Consider the following 20,690-nt stretch of genomic DNA (forward strand, 5'->3'; position numbering starts at 1 on the left):
GGAGTCACACACTTCATAGATCACAGAAGACTCTCTCTCTCTATCTCTCCCTTCACCTTTCCTCACCCTCCTCCCCCCGCCATAGCTCTTTCGACCCTCAACTTCTCTCTTCCAGAATTAGATAGATTCTTGTTCTCGCTCTTCTTATTTTCGGAAATTCACAAAAGGAAAGGACCTTACTTAAATTTATTTTGTCTTCGTGGGCCACTTCTGTTTGAACCGGCGACATCAGCCATCGCCCTGCCTCGGTACTCTTGCCTCGAACTGCCAGCATCTTAATGTCTGAAGAAAAGCAGACGGAAATCTTATTTATTTTTAGTAATGCTGTATATTTTTTTGTGAAATCTACGAAATGACATTAGTTTTTCTGCTTCGTTTGTGACGCGAATTATCCTAGCACCGAGATTTTAACCACCCAGATACATAAAACCAGGGTAGTCTTTTATCGTGAAAGTGCCTCAGGAAGTTGAATGAGGTTATAAAACACTTGATGTGGAGCTTTTTGTTCTCCAGATACCATATGGCCGGATTCCTTGGTACTAGACAAACGGCGCTACAAAGAATGGTGAGTGTAAGCCTTTCTTTTAAATGGAACAGGCCTAGTTTTTGCTGTACGAGTATAAACACGCACAATGCCTCTCAGACTAGAAGCAAATATCTGTATACTGAAATTGTTTTAGTAGTTCTGTGCATATATATATATATATATATATATATATATATATATATATATATATATATATAATATAATATATATACATATATAGATATAATATAATGTAATATTTCCTGTCCCTTTGAATAATCCACTAACCACTCCACCCCACTCTCTCTTCTCTCTCTCTCTCTCTCTCTCTCTCTCTCTCTCTCTCTCTCTCTCTCTCTCTCTCTCTCTCTCTCTCTCTCTCTCTCTTGCCCTAATATATGTGAAAGAGGAATGTATCATCGTTTTTAGGTTCTTGAATGGCTTTGTTATGTTATAATTGCTTCTGATATCTTCATTTTAATGCTTAATTTTAATTTTGGGAACACATTTATTTGTGAAATTTTTTTTTATTGTGTGATTGATCTAATTACTCGGTTTGCTATATTCAGTGGTTTTTTTTCGTAGTTACGATAGTGCGTTTTTTATAGTATTTAACATACACATTGTCCTCTGGTTTTTGTATATAATTTATATAATTTTTACGTTATTATACTAATAAAACTGTGGATAAAATTAAGAACGTTTGAATTTATTGTGTAATTGAGTAAGATTGTACATGATTTTTTCTAGGAAAATTAATTTCATCCTATGTTCATATCTTCTTCTAGAAATATGTAAGCAACTACGAAAAAATTATTGCATATATATAAATATATATATGTAAAATACATATGATTACATTTATATATATAAATATATATATAAATTATATATATAATATATATATACATATATATATATATGTATATATAGCTAGTAATTATTTTACGCGCCAGTACTCTAAAACAAACAAAAAATAACAAGTTGGATAAAGTGAAGAAGACATGAGAAAACGAAAATGCTTTCCCCCCTTTGATTATTAAATTGAGCACGAATAATAATATTCTATGCGAGCTCCTTTTACAGGCCATTTATCGATGCAATTAACCATAGTGATTTAGACTCGTTTTATTGATCTTTCTGTTCATGACAGGCGATTGATATTCGATTAAACCATCCGCTCGGGAAGTAATTTCCCGGAAAAAGTAATTATTGTTGCTCAGGAGGGGAAAAAGGAAACCTTGATTCAGGCCCTGTTTAGATATTATTATTATTATTATATATATCCCTCCTTCACGTCAGTCGCCAGGGACTGGTATAGACCGGTGAAATTAAGAGGCAGCCGTTTGTAAATTACATGGTTAAGATGAAGGAATTGTTGTCAGTAACTGGCGAATTCTCTGTTTCGCATGTAATATGTTGATATGGAATAACAGATTTTGTGGAATGGATTTAAAGAGCTGAAATCTACCTAAATAAAATGTAAGATACACCTTTGAATGCAAAGCACTAATGGAAAGTAAATCTCTGTGAAATGTAAGAAATAACCTGTTAGACTAATTCTCTAGATACAATTAAGGTAGACGCAAACTGCGATAGCAAATATAGTAATAATATTATACGACGCAACGTAATAAAAAGTATACCTTAGTTTTACCAGACCACTGAGCTGATTAACAGCTCTCCTAGGGCTGGCCCGAAGGATTAGACTTATTTTACGTGGCTAAGAACCAACTGGTTACTTAGCAACGGGACCTACAGCTTATTGTGGAATCCGAACCACATTTTAGTGAGAAATGAAATTCAATCACCAGAAATAAATTCCTATAACTCTTCGTCAGCCGGCCGGAGACTCGAACTCGGGCCTACCGAGTGCTAGGCCACAGCTCTACCGACTCGCCCAACGAAGAGCTATTAAGAGAGGTAAATAACTGTATAGAGGAAATGTATAATATTCAAACTGCCAGACGAGCAAGTTAACGTAAGACCTAATCAGTCAAAAGGCCATAATTACAAAAACGCTTATTACACGAGTAATTTAGTAATCGCAAAGTTATCCAACGGTTAACTGGCTTTAGAATACCGTAGATTCTGTGAACATTAGCCGTTGCGTAATTTCAAACCATTTTACAACTTAAAATTGCAATAGACATAGCTCGTTTTTAGTGCTAAATGGAGAACTAAAAATCGGTTGAATTTCGACCTCTCGTATTTAGTGTTATTTAGTAAAAAAAAATGTGGCTCGCGTTAACTGAACGAATATGGATCATAAATGATTAACGAAAGCATATCCTTCACTGGAATTGATTATATAACTGAGATGCTCGTTCAATACGAGAGAAAGAGAGTATAAGTTCTGCAGATGGATTTTTTACTTATCGGAGTTGAGATACAAGGTCCTTGTATCTCAACTCCGATAAGGCAAAATTTTGAAGCTGTTTACGTGTAGAGGATATATGATGATTTCTATAACTGGAAATTTATGTAACTGGAAAGATACAACAGACGGATGAGAGGAAAACTTAGAAAATGCTGATCAGACGTTATGGGAGCGGTGTTGGTAAGAGGGCGCCTCAATAAGTGGGGAGTGTAAGAGAGGAGAGGTTCCTTGTGGGTTATGGGGACTACATGCTGCTTAGGTGATCAATAATTTAGCTGTTAAAGAATGAAGGTGTCAAGGACTGTTGGTTTTTCTTCAGATACCGCATCCTAATGGGGAAACGCGTTATTGAAGTACCATATTAGTAGAACATTGGAACTGCAATTGCAAAGGAGTTGTTCAGTATTAGCCTACCCCCACCATTCGATCTAGCTGTGAACGGGTACCAGCGTCAGCTTGGAGTCAAAAGAAGGGTATGAGGCTGGCAATCTCATCCCAAAAGACCATCTGAGAACCAGAAGACTAATGTTTCTTAGCACCATCCCTTCTAAGGGGATTATATATATATATGTATATATATATGTATAAGTAATAAATATATATATATATATATATATATATATATATATATATATATATATATATATATATATATATATATATAGAAATCATCAACACACAATCACGTGTGGAACAGAAATAAATTTCTGACTCCACGTCGGGATCGAACCCAGTTCTCTCAGGTGGAAAGCAAGGGCGTTACCCACTGGGCCATACAAGTCTAAAAAGAAGTTGGAACCTGAGAGCAACTGCACCCAAGGAATTACCTCCAAGCAAGCTAACTGCTTGCATACCAGCGAGTTTTCCCAACCTCCCGACTCAGCAATGACCCAATAGACAACATTTCATTCGAATTATCCCTTCTGAGTGAATAAGATAGAAATCATCAACACACAATCACGTGAACAGAAATAAATTTCTGACTCACGTCGGGGATCGAACCCAGGTCTCTCAGGTGGAAAGCAAGGGCGTTACCCACTGGGCCATACAAGTCTAAAAGAAGTTGGAACCTGAGAGCAACTGCACCTGGAATTACCTGGGCAAGCTAACTGCTTGCATACCAGCGAGTTTTCCCCAACCTCCTGACTCAGCAATGACCCAATAGACAACATTTCATCTGAATTATCCCTTCTGAGTGAATAAGATAGAAATCATCAACACACAATCACGTGTGGAACAGAAATAAATTTCTGACTCACGTCGGGATCGAACCCAGGTCTCTCAGGTGGAAAGCAAGGGGGCATTCACCTGGCCATACAAGTCTAAAAGAAGTTGGAACCTGAGAGCACCAGTACACCCAAGGAATTACCTGGGCAAGCTAACTGCTTTATACCAACCGAAAGTTTCTCCTCAACCTCCTGACTCAGCAATGACCCCAATAGACAACATTTCATTCGAATTATCCCTTCTGAGTGAATAAGATAGAAATCATCAACACACAATCACGTGTGGAACAGAAATAAAATTCTGACTCACGTCGATCGAACCCAGGTCTCAGGTGGAAAGCAAGCGTTACCCACTGCCATACAAATTCTGCAAGAGTTGGAACCTGAGAGCAACTGCACCCAAAGAATTACCTGGGCAGCTAACTGCTTGCATACCAGCGAAAGTTTCCCCAACCTCCCGACTCAGCAATGACCCAATAGACAACATTTCATTCGAATTATCCCTTCTGGAGTGAATAAGATAGAAATCATCAACACACAAATCACGTGTGGAACAGAAATAAATTTCTGACTCACGTCGGGATCGAACCCAGGTCTCTCAGGTGGAAAGTAAGGCGTTACCCATGGGCCAAATGAAATGTTGTCTATTGGGTCATTCATGAGTCGGAGGTTGGGGAAAACTGCTGGTATGCAAGCAGTTAGCTTGCCCAGGTAATTCCTTGGGTGCAGTTGCTCAGGTTCAACTTTTTTTAGACTTGTATGGCCCAGTGGGTAACGCCCTTGCTTTCCACCTGAGAGACCTGTTCAATCCCCACGTGAGTCAGAAATTTATTTCTGTTCCACACGTGATTGGTGTGTTGATGATTTCTTTATCTTATTCACTCAGAAGGGATAATTCGAATGAAATGTTGTCTATTGGGTCATTGCTGAGTCGGGAGGTTGGGGAAACTGCTGGTATGCAAGAGTTAGTCATTGCCCAGGTAATTCCTGCAGTTGCTCCTCAGGTTCCAACTTTTTTTTAGACTTGTATGGCCCAGTGGGTAACGCCCTGCTTTCCACCTGAGAGACCTGTCTGATCCTGACGTGAGTCAGAAATTTTATATATATATATATATATTATATATATTTATCTGTAATTATATATATTATCCCCTAGAAGGGCATATATATTTATTTATATATATATATATATATACATACATACGTATATATATACATATACAATTTTAGGGTATAGTTCCTCGTAAAAATTTTCCTTGGAAGCAGTTGCTTTAGTGGCATGAATAATTCTTGGCAGGAATCTTTGTATCGTCGGAATTTTTATTCCGATCCTGTTTATAAATTCAAATTCTTGGCACCTGTTATCAATTATTCAACTTATTAAAGAAAATCCGTCATTACTGAAATTCGTGATGAAATTAAAATATATTTCCATTAAATTTTCTCTCAGAAAAAAGATAAAGTAGAAAACGAATCACTATATAAGCACACACACAGACACGTGAAAAGAAGCTGAGTGATTGAGGCATATCGTGTCAACCTTCCGGGAACTTTCACTAGACTAGCTCCAGCGTCTCCAGAGAATCCCCAGGCCTTGCTTACAGAACCTCATCTTCTAGCGGAGCTTTATTTATTAATACATACAATTATAATTATACATACATATAGTTAGAAAAAAGATGAAGAATTATTCCAAATCATTTGCCATCTGCTGGAAGTCCCCTGACATTCCCCGGAATCCCAACAATTCCCGAAGACTGTAGCAGCTCAGTGGGAGAAGAAAATGTCTCTGAATCCAGATGCGTCACGTGTCCGATTACAAAATTTGGGATAATTCGGACACAGTTCATCAGTATGGGCGGACTATCCTTCTTTGTGAAGACAGATGATCAATTTCAGAAAACGAGGAAGCCAGGTCATGCAGACGTAGGGAGACACGAGAAGGGGGAAGAGCCTCGAGCGGAAAGTCTCTCTTGCCATTGGATACCTCGACGTGGGAAATCAGTGATACCGATTTCACATATTCCTCAGTGGCCTCTGGCGTGGCCTAAAAATCCCATAAGTGCAATGCCACATATGCGAAATGGTTTCCACCTTCTGATTGCAGTGTGGCAGGAACTTACGCATCGAGGAACACCTTCAGCACTGGCGTGTTTCCTACAGTCAGCAGCGAAACAACTGGTTGGGACTCTGCATAGTGAATCATCTGTTTTCACAAAAAGCAGAGACGCCGTAGGCTCTGGCTAGCTAACAGAGCGAAGAATGGGAAGGGCCCATCCTGGGTAAAACTAAACCCCATTTCAGGGATGCTTTGTTGGCGAAGATGCCCCAGGGTGAGACCAACTGTGATCGTCAATATATATATATATATATATATATATATATATATATATATATATATATATATATATATATATATGTTACACACAAAAGCACACACATTATATATGTAAATATATATATTATATATATATATATATATGGTATATATATATATATATATATATATATATATATATATATATATATATATATATTATATATATATATATTACACACACATACACACATTATATAGGTATATATATATATATATATATATATATATACATATATATATATATATATATATATATATATATATATATATATATATATATATATATATATATATATAGTATGTATATTATATATATTTATATTATAATGTGTAATGTGTGTGTAATGTTGTACATGTGACAATATATATGTAGATTGGTCATTTGAAAGGTGAAAATTCAGACCAGGTACCAAGAGCCACGCATCATGTACACTTGAGGGTACTTTGGAGTAATTTATACCCCAAAGAAGTGTTCGTGATACACGAAAGTACTTGTTACTTTGTCTTTAATTTTCACCTTTCAAATGGTTATCTGCATATATATTTGTCACGTGCAGTTTGACAACTCATAACACACACACACCATTATTATATATATGTAAATATATATATATATATATATATATATATACCTATATAATATAATATATTATATATATATATATATATATATATATATATATATATATATATATATATATATATATATATATATATATATATATATATATATTACACACACATACACACACATATATGTATATATATATATATATATATATATATATATATATATATATATATATTTTTATATATTTATTTGGCCTTTGACGATCACAGTTGATCTCACCCTGGGGCATCTTCGCCAACAAAGCATCACTGAAATGGGGTTTAGTTTTGCCTGGATGGGCCCTTCCCATTCTTCGCTCTGTTAGTTAGCCAAGAGCCTACGGCGTCTCTGCTTTTTGTGAAAAACAGATGATTCCTATGCAGAGTCCCGGAAACCAGTTATTTCGCTGCTGACTGTGGTGAAACACGCCAGTGCTGAAGGTGTTCCTCGATGCGTAAGTTCCTGCCACACTACAATCCTCAGAAGGTGGGAAAATCAATTTCATATGTGGTGGGCATTGCACTTACGGGATTTTAGGCCACGCCAGAGGTTGCCACTGAGGAATATGAGAAATCGGTATCACTGCTTTCCCCACGTCGAGGTATCCAATGGCAAGAGGAGACTTTCCGCTCGAAGCTCTTCCTTCTCGTGTCTCCTACGTCTGCGTTGATCTGGTTTCCTCGTTTTCTGGAAATTGATCATCTGTCTTCACAAAGGAGGAGAGTCCGCTCCATACGGATGAACTGTGTCTGATTTATCCCAAGTTTTGTAATCGGACAATTAACGCATCTGGATTCCAGAGATATTTTCGTCTCCACTGAGCTGCTCCAGCCTTCGGGAATTGTTGGGATTCCCGGGAATGTCAAGGACTTCCAGCAGATGGCAAAGATTTGGAATAATTCTTCATCTCTTTTTCTAACTATATGTATGTATAATTATGTATAATTGTATGTATTAATAAATAAAGCTCCGCTAGAAGATGAGGCTCCGTAAGCAAGGCCCGGGGATTCTCTGGAGACGCTGGAGTCAGTCTTGTGAAAGTTCCCGGAAGGTCGACACGATATGCCTCAATCACTCAACTTCTTTTCACGTGTGTGTGCGTGCTTATATAGTGATTCGTTTTCTACTTTATCTTTTTTCTGAGAGAAAATTTAATGGAAATATATTTTAATTTCATTACAAATTTCAATAATGATGGCTTTTCATTGATAAGTTGAATAATTGATAACAGGTGCCAAGAATTTGAATATAAACAGGTGACTTCACCAAACATTTACGAAAGATAAAATCATGTAACGTTTGACCTGTTTTATACATACATACATACATACATACATACATACATACATATCACCTATATATATATATATATAATATATATATATATATATATATATATATATATATATATATATATATATATATATATATATATATATATATATATATATATATATATATATATATATATACACACACACAACACAAATATATGTACATACTTATACTGTGTTTGCGTGTAAACAGTATGTACAGGTTTATATGTATATATACTGTCCATATGTATATATATATATATATATATATATATATATATATATATATATGGAGAGAGAGAGAGAATTGTATATATATTTATATGTATAATATCAGTTCAGCCATATCAGTTCAGCAGGTGTCTCCTCCACCTAATCAGACTTTTATCGATAAAGTGGGATTAATAACAGATAGTTTATATTGGTTCAACTCTTATCAGTCATACAGCCGTTGATGAGTCACGCAGTGGGTCTCTCTCATATCAGTTCGGAGCCTGGCACCTTTTACCCTACTAAATAATTTTTTTATATATGCATGTTATTTTCTTCAGCAAAATATAAAAAAAATAAAATAAATAATAATAATAATAATAATAATAATAATAATAATAATAATAATAATTGAGGACGGCAAATGACACCCTTTCTTTAGGACGCCAAATGGCACCTTTTACCCTACTGATACAACGTGCGTTTATGATAAGAAGTATATAATTGTAAACATAAATAAGTCCCCACATCCTAGGAGGGATTGTCAACGGATGCATAATCCCAAGAGCCCCTTACCAGAAGGTGAGCGTAGGATTAAAAGCACGTCCAACCCAATAGCAGCCCTTGTAAAAGAAGAAGAAGAAGAAGAAAAAACTGCTCCCAGAAGACCTTCAGAGATGTGCATGATTGTAGTTTATAAATTCATATGCCCAGATGAAATGTATAAATCTCAGAGCCAAAACATCGGGCACGCTGCAACCCCTCAATGCAAGCACATGCTTGCGCATAGAAACATATGGGCCATACACCAACATTTAATAGATGCCCACGCCAAGGGGAAACGCAGATAAATGAGAACAACTATGGCCGTCTTTTAATAACAGAAATTGTAAGCATCTCCACCCAGAAACATGCTCTAGATGTTCAGCAAAAGTCGGATCACATCATCCCCTCCTGTAGGAAAAGGAATACGCGAGTGAACCTTGCCCCCACAACGCCAGGCACACTGCGCCCTTCTAGGCGCACGAGATATCCTAACAAAGTACAAGTAACACCCCTTCCTAAATCCCCGAGGCCCCGCCTAACAGAGCCTCTCACGGCCACTAGTGACAGACATCCCAAATGTGCCTGTACGGATATTATGCTGACGGTTGTACACAATTTTGCAGACATAGATATTTGTGTTTTATACATAATTATAAGTACATGCATTATAAATGCACCCATTTCATATTTTTGTACGTTAATTTTTATAATGACAAATGATATTTATGGAATTTTAAAGACCATTTTTATGCGAATACTATGCAGTTTGGATTGTAATTTGAATAGTTTCTTTAACTATGTGTGTGCCATTTTACGCTTCTTTCCATATATACACTTTGTACATAAAACTAAGTCCTAAGTCCCTAAAAGTGGTTCATACTTTAATCCCTCGACCAATCACTACTCATGTCTGAAGGTCACTGATGTACTCTTCCTTCCGCATGATGAAACAGAGGTTGTGAATCCAGATTGTAAGACTGGAGTGCTCTATGAGCAAGATCCCGTGCTGTCATAACGCCGGCTTGATAAAAAACAGCAACAACAGATTATAATTACGGGCTGCACCATAAACAAGAGCCCGTGCTGGCGTAAAGCCAGCCTAATTTTAACCAGCCAAGCAGATTGCAAGTTAGTAGTCACTTGAGAATGTCACAGATTGGCAATACAGTTGCCTCGACAACTTCTGTAAATGGAATAAAGAAGTCTTGCGCATTTTTCATCAGAAACTGACGCAACAGAATCGAAATAAGCTCTGATAGAAAGATGAAAAAAAAAAAGATTCCGTTAAAGCTCTTGCTTTTATTATAAACAAATAAATTTATATACATATATATATGTATACATATATACTTTTATATATAGAAATAGATATATATATATATATATATATATATATATATATATATATATATATATATATATATATATATATATATATATATATATATATATATATATATATAACGTGTGCCTGAGTGTCAAGAATAAAAATCATTGGTCTAATAGACACAGAGCACCAAGTCAGGAAGTATGTCATGGCAAATTCTGTAATTTTAGACTGTATAACTTCTAGCATCTTTAATCAGAAATTTTGTAACGCTGTTAAACCAACCTGCTAAATTTTCCTTTGTGTAGTAAGAGAATAATTAAGCGACACTTACAAGACAATAGATCTTTTTCCTTTTTCCATGCAGGCCATGATTACTAGTTCTACTTGACCTTTAATTAATGGTGAAATGTTTTATAGCTTTTGAATCGGGTGCTGTAATTAAGTTTAATTATGTGTGACGTTTTGCTCAGTCATTTTTAGTTGCTCAGAGGTCAAATTTTATCGGTCGAGAATTTCCTTTTTTTTTATTATATCTTTGGGGCTTTCATGCCATGGAGTTAAAAAGGGATTATTAAAAAAATACTGTTTGTTAGTTTTATTCCCGTGTCAGTTCCGTGGCATGTATGTATGTATGTTTATATATACATATATATATATATGTGTTACATACATACATGCATACATACATACATACAACATACATACATATATATGTATGTATGTATGTATGTATCACGCACACACTCACACGCACACACACATATATATGTATATATATACATAATACATGCATACCACGTAACTGACACGGGAATAAAACTAACAACAGACAGTATTTTTTTAATAACCCCTTTTTCACTTCATGGCATGAAAGCCCTAAAGATTCACTAAAAAAAAGGATATTTCAGTACCTCATTGGACAGGTGGGTACCGTTCTCAGCTAGCACTCTGCTGTCCCCGAGTTCGATTCTCCGACCGGCTAATGAAGAATTAGAGGAATTTATTGCTGGTGATAGAAATTCATTTCTCGCTATAATGTGGTTCGGATTCCACAGTAAGCTGTAGGTCCCGTTGCTAGGTAACCAGTTGGTTCTTATCCACGTAAAATAAATCTAATCCTTCGGGCCAGGCCTAGGGGAGCTGTTAATCAGCTCAGTGGTCTGGTTAAACTAAGGCATACTTAACTTTTTTCTCGACCGATAAAGTTTGACCTCAGAGCAACTAGATATATATATATATATATATATATATATATATATATATATATATATATATATATATATATATATATATATATATATATATATATATATATATATATATACACATATATTTTATATGGCCCAGGCTGTATATATTTTTCCCATTACCAAGCTGTTTCCTCACAGGGGGCCCTGAATGAAAATTGACATTGGTCACTGCTTCGTTCATACGTTATCTGGTTGTTCATGGATGACCAAATGTGCGGAGAACTTCTACATTATTAGGTGATTCATATACGCATCCAGAGGATCATCATCAGTGTGACGAATCCCCTACAGACGCACTGTGCTGTTTATCTCTATTTTTTGCGCAATTCCGCTCTTCCTTGATCTTAACGCCTCAGTATTCCACTATACTTTTCATCCACTCCATAATTTAATTATTCGATATGTCGTAGGCCTTGTTTTCCACCTTGCCCCTAACACTTTTGAAGTATGCAGTTTTCAAGAACTTATCGTCACCTTCCCTCGCATATGACCAAACTCACTCCAAACTTTCTTATCTATCTTTTCACCTATATTAACCTTCTTTGATGCAATTCCCCATTTCTTACCCTTTCATTTCTTCTTACCTTAAGTATGCTATGCAAACAGCTCTTGTAAACAGCTTCACCCTTTTTACTTTTGTTGGCATACAGTACCCACACTTATATTTCATAAAGTAGAGCCGGCTCAACAATTCCTTCACTGGCTGAATTCCAACAGAGACATCCGTTAATACTCCAGGTCTCTTCCCAGTCTGTAAAATATAAATAGATAGAGAGATAGACAGAGAGATAGAAATATTGTTCATGCATATGCAATCACATTTAAGATTTGTATTGAAATCCCCAGTGAAACAAATGAACCTCCAAATTTATTAAAATAAGATTTTGTCCATATATTCTATCCTGATATATTTGCACCAGTTTGACGTTGATGAATTTATCAAGGACATTTATCAATACCACATTGTTTGAACAAAACCGTATAAACGAGAGAGTAAAATTTAAAAAAATATTTCAGCACTGTAAATACACCTCGAAATATGTTTTTTTCTCGATTTTTAGAGGTTTCTTTGTTTTGTGATTTTGCACTTTTATCTTTGGATTCAAAAAGTGGTAACAGTACTCTGGTGTTAAATTTGCGTCGCGTTCAGGATTCATTATTTCTATCCTGGCTTTTGTTGTTGCAATGATCATGATTTTTTTGTTACTGAAAACTATATGATTTATTTGTTTTTTCCATCTGGCGGAATTCAGTTGAGAAACATGATAGTCTTTCATTACTTCAGGGTGTATGGATGTAACCAGTTCTTTTTCTATGACTGATTGTGTTCTGGTGTCCTTGTTCATTTGATCTGTTAAAATATCTGTCAGAAGATCATGGCTACATATTTTGCTATAACAACCAGTTTTCCTTAACAGTCGATTTACAAAGGTTTCCTGTAAATGCACACACGCATATTCCCATGTAACGGTTAGCTGATAACGTGATCGCGTACGAGGTCTGTGTAGTTGTACTATGCAATAATATAATATGCAATTTGTTAATATATATATATATATATATATATATATATATATATATATATATATATATATATATATATATATATACTATACTGGGCGGCTACTGGAAATCTTAGCTTAATGATAAATAATATTACAAGACCAGGAAGAAATCTTAGCTTTATTGTACACTAGAAGAACATTTCGAGTGTATAAAACCTCATCATCAGGCTGAAAACCGACAGGGATGAGAATCAAAAAATTACAATAAAATGAATTGTCATAATAAATCTTCAGCAAAAATACTAACGAAATATATAAATGAACAAGTAAATACAAACTAAAAAGAGACGAGAAAATAACGAAAAAATTAAAAACACAAACATAAAAATATGAAAATAAAACTAAAGAAATGTAAACAAACTACCACTCACAAAGTAAAAATATTTAACGACCCAATGAAGTACCTACTAGAAATTACACGATAGCTAGTTTGAATACCAGACGAGTTGTTGTTCATCTCCGGCTTCATCTTTTTAGTCAGCGACTCTGAAATTAAAAAGGTCCAGTCTATTTGAACAAAAAGACAGTACCTGAAAAATCCAGGTCAGTGAAAGGATGGTCCTGTGCTAAACTGTGTTCTCTAATGGCAGAAAGGGTGGTTTGGAAAAGGGGGAAACCTAGTTCTAATAGAAAGACCTCTGTGTTCCAAAATTCTGTCTGAGCCAGCGGGAACTGGATCCCACGTATCGCAGACCACACTGCGAACAGGTGAACAAGTAAACGATACAGGAATTAACCCATCAGAGTAGGCTTTCTCAAAAGGATCTTATTGTAAAGGGATTACAGAAACAAAACCGGAAAACTGATTTGAGGGAAACAATGCTTAAGTATTTTTCGTAATTTTTTCCGGACCATATAGCTACTATGACCGAGGTAAAGGGCAATTTAATGTACTTTTACATCTTTACTAGCAGTACTGTACACCGGTCTGGGACAAAACTTTTCATTTAAAAATTTTTTCAGAACTTTGTAAAATACAAAAAATGGGATATGAGTTTTCAGAAAAATAATTCTGAGGAAAACCATATCTTGAAATAAATTAAAATCAACAAATAAACATTGTAGGCTCTATTAATCAAAGTGCGTATTGAGTTCATCTTATACAACTTTTCATCAAAAACTGAGGTAATTCAATCCCAAGCCAGTAAAAGTACTTTTTTCCTATAAACAGAGGTCTCAAATTTGCCAAATTTCTGTATACCTGTAAATCTAAAAATGACAACTTATTATCCTGTTCCGTCTCACAAGTAAAAAGAAATGTTAGTGACGAGATGGAGTAGCTATGGGAAATTCCCTTGGACCTGTATATGCGGATTGCCTCATGGGTTATTGTGAAAGGATTTGGATGTCTGAATGCCCTAGTGCTTTCAAACCTTTGGTTGCTACTGGTAGGTATGTAGATGATACTTTGTGTTTAAGGAATTATCACGTGTTGATTTGTTTTTTGAATATTTTAATTCCTCGCCACCCTAACATTTCTTTTACTTGTGAGACGAAACAGGATAATAAGTTGTCATTTTTAGATGTACAGGCTTCAGTATACAGAAATAGTGGCAAATTTGAGACCTCTGTTTATAGGAAAGTACTTTACTGGCTTGGGAAACCACCAGTTTTTCTCACCAAAGTTGTATAAGATGAACTCAATACGCACTTTGATTAATAGAGCCTACAATGTTTGTTGTGATTTTAATTTATTTCAAGATATGGTTTTCCTCCAGAATTATTTTTCTGAAAACTCATATCCCATTTTTGTATTTACAAAGTTCTGAAAAATTTTTAAATGAAAAGTTTTGTCCCAGACCGGTGTAGGTACTGCTAGTAAAGATGTAAAGTACATTAAATTGCCTTACCTCGGTCATAGTAGCTTATATGGTCCGAAAAAAAAATTACGAAAAAATACTTTAAGCATTGTTTCCTCAAATCAGTTTCCGGTTTGTTTTCTGTAATCCTTTACAATAAGATCACTTTTTTGAGAGAAGTTTACCTGACTGTGGACCTTAATTCCTGTGTCGTTTACTTGTTCACCTGTTCGCAGTGTGGTCTGCGATACGTGGGATCCAGTTCCCGCTGGCTCAGACACAGAATTTTGGAACACAGAGGTCTTTATATTAGAACTAGGTTTCCTTTCCAAACCACCCTTTCTGCCATTAGAGAACACAGTTTAGCACAGACCATCCTTTCACTGACCTGGATTTTCGGGTACTGTCTTTTTGTTCAAATAGACTGACCTTAATTTCAGAGTCGCTGACTATTAAAAAGATGAAGCCGGAATTGAACAACAACTCGTCTGGTATTCAACTAGCTATCGTGTAATTTCATAGTAGGTACTCAATTAGGTCGTTAAATATTTTACTTTTGTGAGTGGTAGTTTGTTTACATTTCACCTTAGTTTTATTTTCATATTTTTATGTTTGTGTTTTTAATTTTTCGTTATTTTATGTCTCACCTTTAGTTTGTATTTACTTGTTCATTTTATGCATTTCGTTAGTATTTTTGCTGAAGATTTATTATGACACCATTTTATTGTAATTTTATTGATTCTCATCCTTGTTTGTTTTTTTCAGCCTAATGATGAGGTTTTATACCTCGAAAGCTCGTACACAAAGAATGTTCTTCTTGGTCTTGGCAATATTAAGATATATATATATATATATATATATATATATATATATATATATATATATATATATATATATATTTATGCATATGCTATATAATGCTGTAGATAGATTTTTATTCTAAGGTAACATGAGCCGAGGGAAATTTATCTTATTTCGATGACAGTATATTCTTTAAGGTTAATCAGCTGGGTGTAGTAGTTTTTTACTTTATTACCCCTTGGATGTATACAACTTCCACCATTATGAATGAGCTGCTTCACTGCAGTCAACCGGGGCCCGAGACTAAATTAAACTAGGTCCAAAACTTGGCTGTAAAAAAAAATAAATCCTATAGAGAGGGTGTAAAATTTCTAAGTCTGGTCTACGCCGAGAGATGAGGCACTTATTCATCTGCCTTAACACACCCTTCACGCTCAATCTACCTCTGTTACACTGTCTTTACTCCCCTCTTTTGCTCGTTTTATAGAGTTTTGGGTGGAAGCGTCTTTACCTCATGACTACGTCACAGTCCACAAGATGTGTCGACTACGTCACTGTTTACCACCGTTAATAAGCTTCACCATTCTCTGTTTCATCATCACCATTATCTAATCACCGTTCTCCTTGTCTCAACATCGAATTCATACCAGCACACGAATGCTTATGTTAATCTCTCACCTTTCCCTTTGTACGCTAAACTGCTGAGCTTGCTTGCAACCAATGGCCACGGAACACTTTAATTTCTGTTTTTCTCTGTCGAACGTATACATACATATATATATATATATATATATATATATATATATATATACATGTATATATGTATATATGCATATATATGTGTGTATAATTATATATATACACACACACACACACACACACACACACATATATATATATATATATATATATATATATTTATATATATATTTATATATATATATATATATCAAAAGAGCATCCACTCTTTTGTGGCTTTTGGTCGATCATCTTTCCCAGAATTGAGATGCGGAAGTATAACGGCTAATTTCAGATTGCTGAAGAATTCAGAAAACTGTATTATGATGAAAGCTGCCCACTAATGTATTTGTATAATTCAGTTATTTTTATACACTGGAAGAGCTTATTTATGCTTAGTTCATTTGATGTGCTCTTTTGTGGATGAAGATAGTATGTCTCTATGATGTTTTGTTCTGATATACCATACATGTAAGTCCTTTTAGCATGAAGAATCATTTGGTTTCAAAACCTAGATCTCATTCACATCATAATTTTCACATCTCTTTCAAAATCATTTCTCATACCTAGCATTTTCAATTTCATCCTTTTAGAATTTTAAAGATTTTCTTGTATGTTTGTGTTTGTCTATGGCCATTTTTGTCCGATAACAAATGACCAGTAAGAACCTCTCTCTCTTCTCTCTCTTCTTTTCTCTTCTTCTTCTTCTCTCTCTCTCTATATATATATATATATATATATATATATATATATATATAGAGAGAGAGAGAGAGAGAGAGAGAGAGAGAGATAGAGAGGGAGAGTGTCTACTGGTCATTTTTTTACCAGATACGTTTATGGTATTGTAATGGCCACAATGCTCTCTTAACTTCTCGAATTCTTCACACCTTTTGCATACACTTGTCACTACAAAGCCTTAGATCCATGTACAAGAAATATGAAGTAAATTCTGATGTCCGTTAGCAGGATTCCAACCCACGTCCCGTGTATCACCACGAGGTCGCGCTGCCGACCTGACCAAGAGAAGGTCAGGTCATGCCTATCCAAAAAGTGTGAAGACTTCTACGAGTTAAGAGGGCATTGTGGTTGTTACAGTTACTCATAGATATATTTATATACATACATATACATACATACACACACACACATGTATATATATATATATATATATATATATATATATATATATATATATATATATATATATATATATATATATGTAATAATAGCCACAATGCCCTCTTAACTTTTCGAATTCTTCGCTTTTTGGATATGCTTGTCACTAAAAGCCGTAAGATCCAAGGGCAAGAAATTGAAGAGACTGTGATGCCCGGTCGCGGGAAACGAACCCGCGTCACCATAATCACAAGGAGGTCACGTTGCCGACCTGACCACGAGAAGGATAAAAGCAGCTATATGACTCAAGTCAAGAGAAATGTCCATTCAGAAACATACGTGGCGCCAAAATGAATGATCTAATCTAATGAAACGCGAGAGCTGAAATAAAATAGCTAGGGGTGTGTCACGTGTTTTAAATGTACCAAAAGATCAGAGTGAAATTTTATATCATTAGAAATACGTTGTCTTTATTCGGAATCATTAGATCTATGTTACTGAATCCAAATTCTGCTTGAAAAATATTTTAGTAAAAAATAATGTATTTTCTGATAATTTTTAATAGGTTTCTGCAAATTATAGGATCATAACCAACATGAAATATAGTTCGATATATAAGATTTTTGAATTATTGTTCTGGACAAGTAATGAGTCCGTGTTTTAGAGAGTGAAGGACTTGTTAATAGGAGATGTCAGGGTAACACGTCAATTTACCTAGTCTTAACGTGCGTTAGGTTTGAAGGTAGAATTGTTCTTAAATCTAGGATTTGTTACTTGATATTATTTCATTCCGACGAAGAGGATATATTTTTTTTCTTGTCTGTTTGGCGGTTTGTTGAGTAAAAGTAAGTATACCTTAGTTTTACCAGACCACTGAGCTGATTAACAGCTCTCCTAGGGCTGGCCCGAAGGATTAGACTTATTTTACGTGGCTAAGAACCAATTGGTTACTTAGCAGCGGGACCTACAGCTTATTGTGGAATCCGAACCACATTATAGCAAGAAGTGAATTTCTATCACCAGAAATACATTCCCCTAACTCTTCATCAGCCAGCCGCAGGAATTGAACTCCGGCCCATCGAGTGACAGTCTGAAGCTCAAGCGATTCGGCCAACAAAGTAAAAGTTATTGGTAGACTGTAACAAAGTGAACTTTCACGGGGCCCTAAGGTCAAATCTTGACCTTGACCCTAACGTTGCAACTATGCGAGACAGAGGCATCATATTTGGCATGCATAACCCATCAGATTCTCGTCTAGGTCAAGAATCAGTGTCAGATATCAAAGGTCTAAAGGGTATTTTAACTTGGTATATACCTTTTGAACGACACAAGATGGACTTCACATTTGGCATTTATTTATTTATTTATTTATTTATTTATTTATTTATTTATTTATATATTTATTTATTTATTATTATTTATTTATTATTTTTTGTCGGGACGGGGAGAGAAGAGACCTTTTTGGGGAATGAAATGCTGAGCCTTGGCTGAGGTCTACGGTATCCGAATCCAACGCCCTTGTTAATTTACAATTCCCGAGCGGCGCCACGTGACATTTAGCGATCGCAACGCCACAAGGTTGGAAAGCGAAACAAAACGGTTCGTCAGGTTTTGCTCACACTGAGTTGCCCATAGTACAAAACATTTCGTATTTTTCCCCCCCTGCCAGTTTTGCTTTTTAGTTTTTTAATGTGATAACTGCACTGAAAGGAAAACGACGGAGATTGTAAAGATTGAATCCGTCGGGGGTACGTGACATGGCAAATGGAAATATGAGAAAATCAAGTACATACATTTTGTTGTGATAGTTTTTACGTAACTCACGGCATTGAGCGTGAAATGTCATTACGGTCAATAAATCATCACATCTAGAGACACGTAAAAGTTTATTCAATATAATTAAGAAAGGATATAATATAAGATCCTTTTATTGAGTGTAAATCTTGATGTATTGCTATGGAAATACTGCAAATCCTTAAGCTTTATGAGGGCTGCTGTCCTCATCGTCAGACGAGAGGTACGGTAAAGCTTAAGGATTTCCAGTGTATCTTTAGTAATACATCAAGATTTAAACTCAATAAAAGGGGTCTTATCCATCTTCATCTTTTAAGAACGTGGCTGTTCTTCATAATCTTCAGATTGAGAATACAGAAAATAGATGAAATCCCCAAGACGGTACTACGTGAGTGCTTCAGATACCAAATATCGGTGCATGGAAATCGAAGCGCATTATCGGAAGAGCGGAAAGGAGGTCGATAAGTCATCACTTATGGAAACTTTGACGCTGTTCAAAATGACTTCATCTTGGTTTCCTTCCTTCCTTCCTTCCGCTCGACGCTCCCGCTGATAATCGGGAAGGGAATAATTTGATTAATTTATGTGGGAATAAAATTTTCGTACGTGCCAATTGGGTCCTAATAACTGTAACTAATTGGCTCATTAGTTGTAAGGTGGTGATAATTGCCGCTAATGGTCGGGTTGGCTGTTGCATCGCTCCCTGGCTGCCCGAGATGGGGGAAACTTTCTTTGATCCCACAATAATTCTTCTCATTAAGCTACGAAAGCTCGCGGCGAAATCGTCCCTTCGTTGGCAGTATTTTGCTCCCGATTATTTGATTTATCAGAGGGTCATATATATATATATATATATATATATATATATATATATATATATATATATATATATATATACTGTATATATATATATATATATATATATATATATATATATGTATATATATATATATATATATATATATATATATATATATATATATATATATATATATATTATATATATATATATATATATATGTGTGTGTGTGTGTGTGTGTGTGCATGTATTTATATACTGTATATGTATATATTTATTTATATATATATAATATATATGTGTG

Source organism: Macrobrachium rosenbergii, chromosome 7 (genome assembly GCF_040412425.1).
Source record: "Macrobrachium rosenbergii isolate ZJJX-2024 chromosome 7, ASM4041242v1, whole genome shotgun sequence".
NCBI lineage: Eukaryota > Metazoa > Arthropoda > Malacostraca > Decapoda > Palaemonidae > Macrobrachium > Macrobrachium rosenbergii.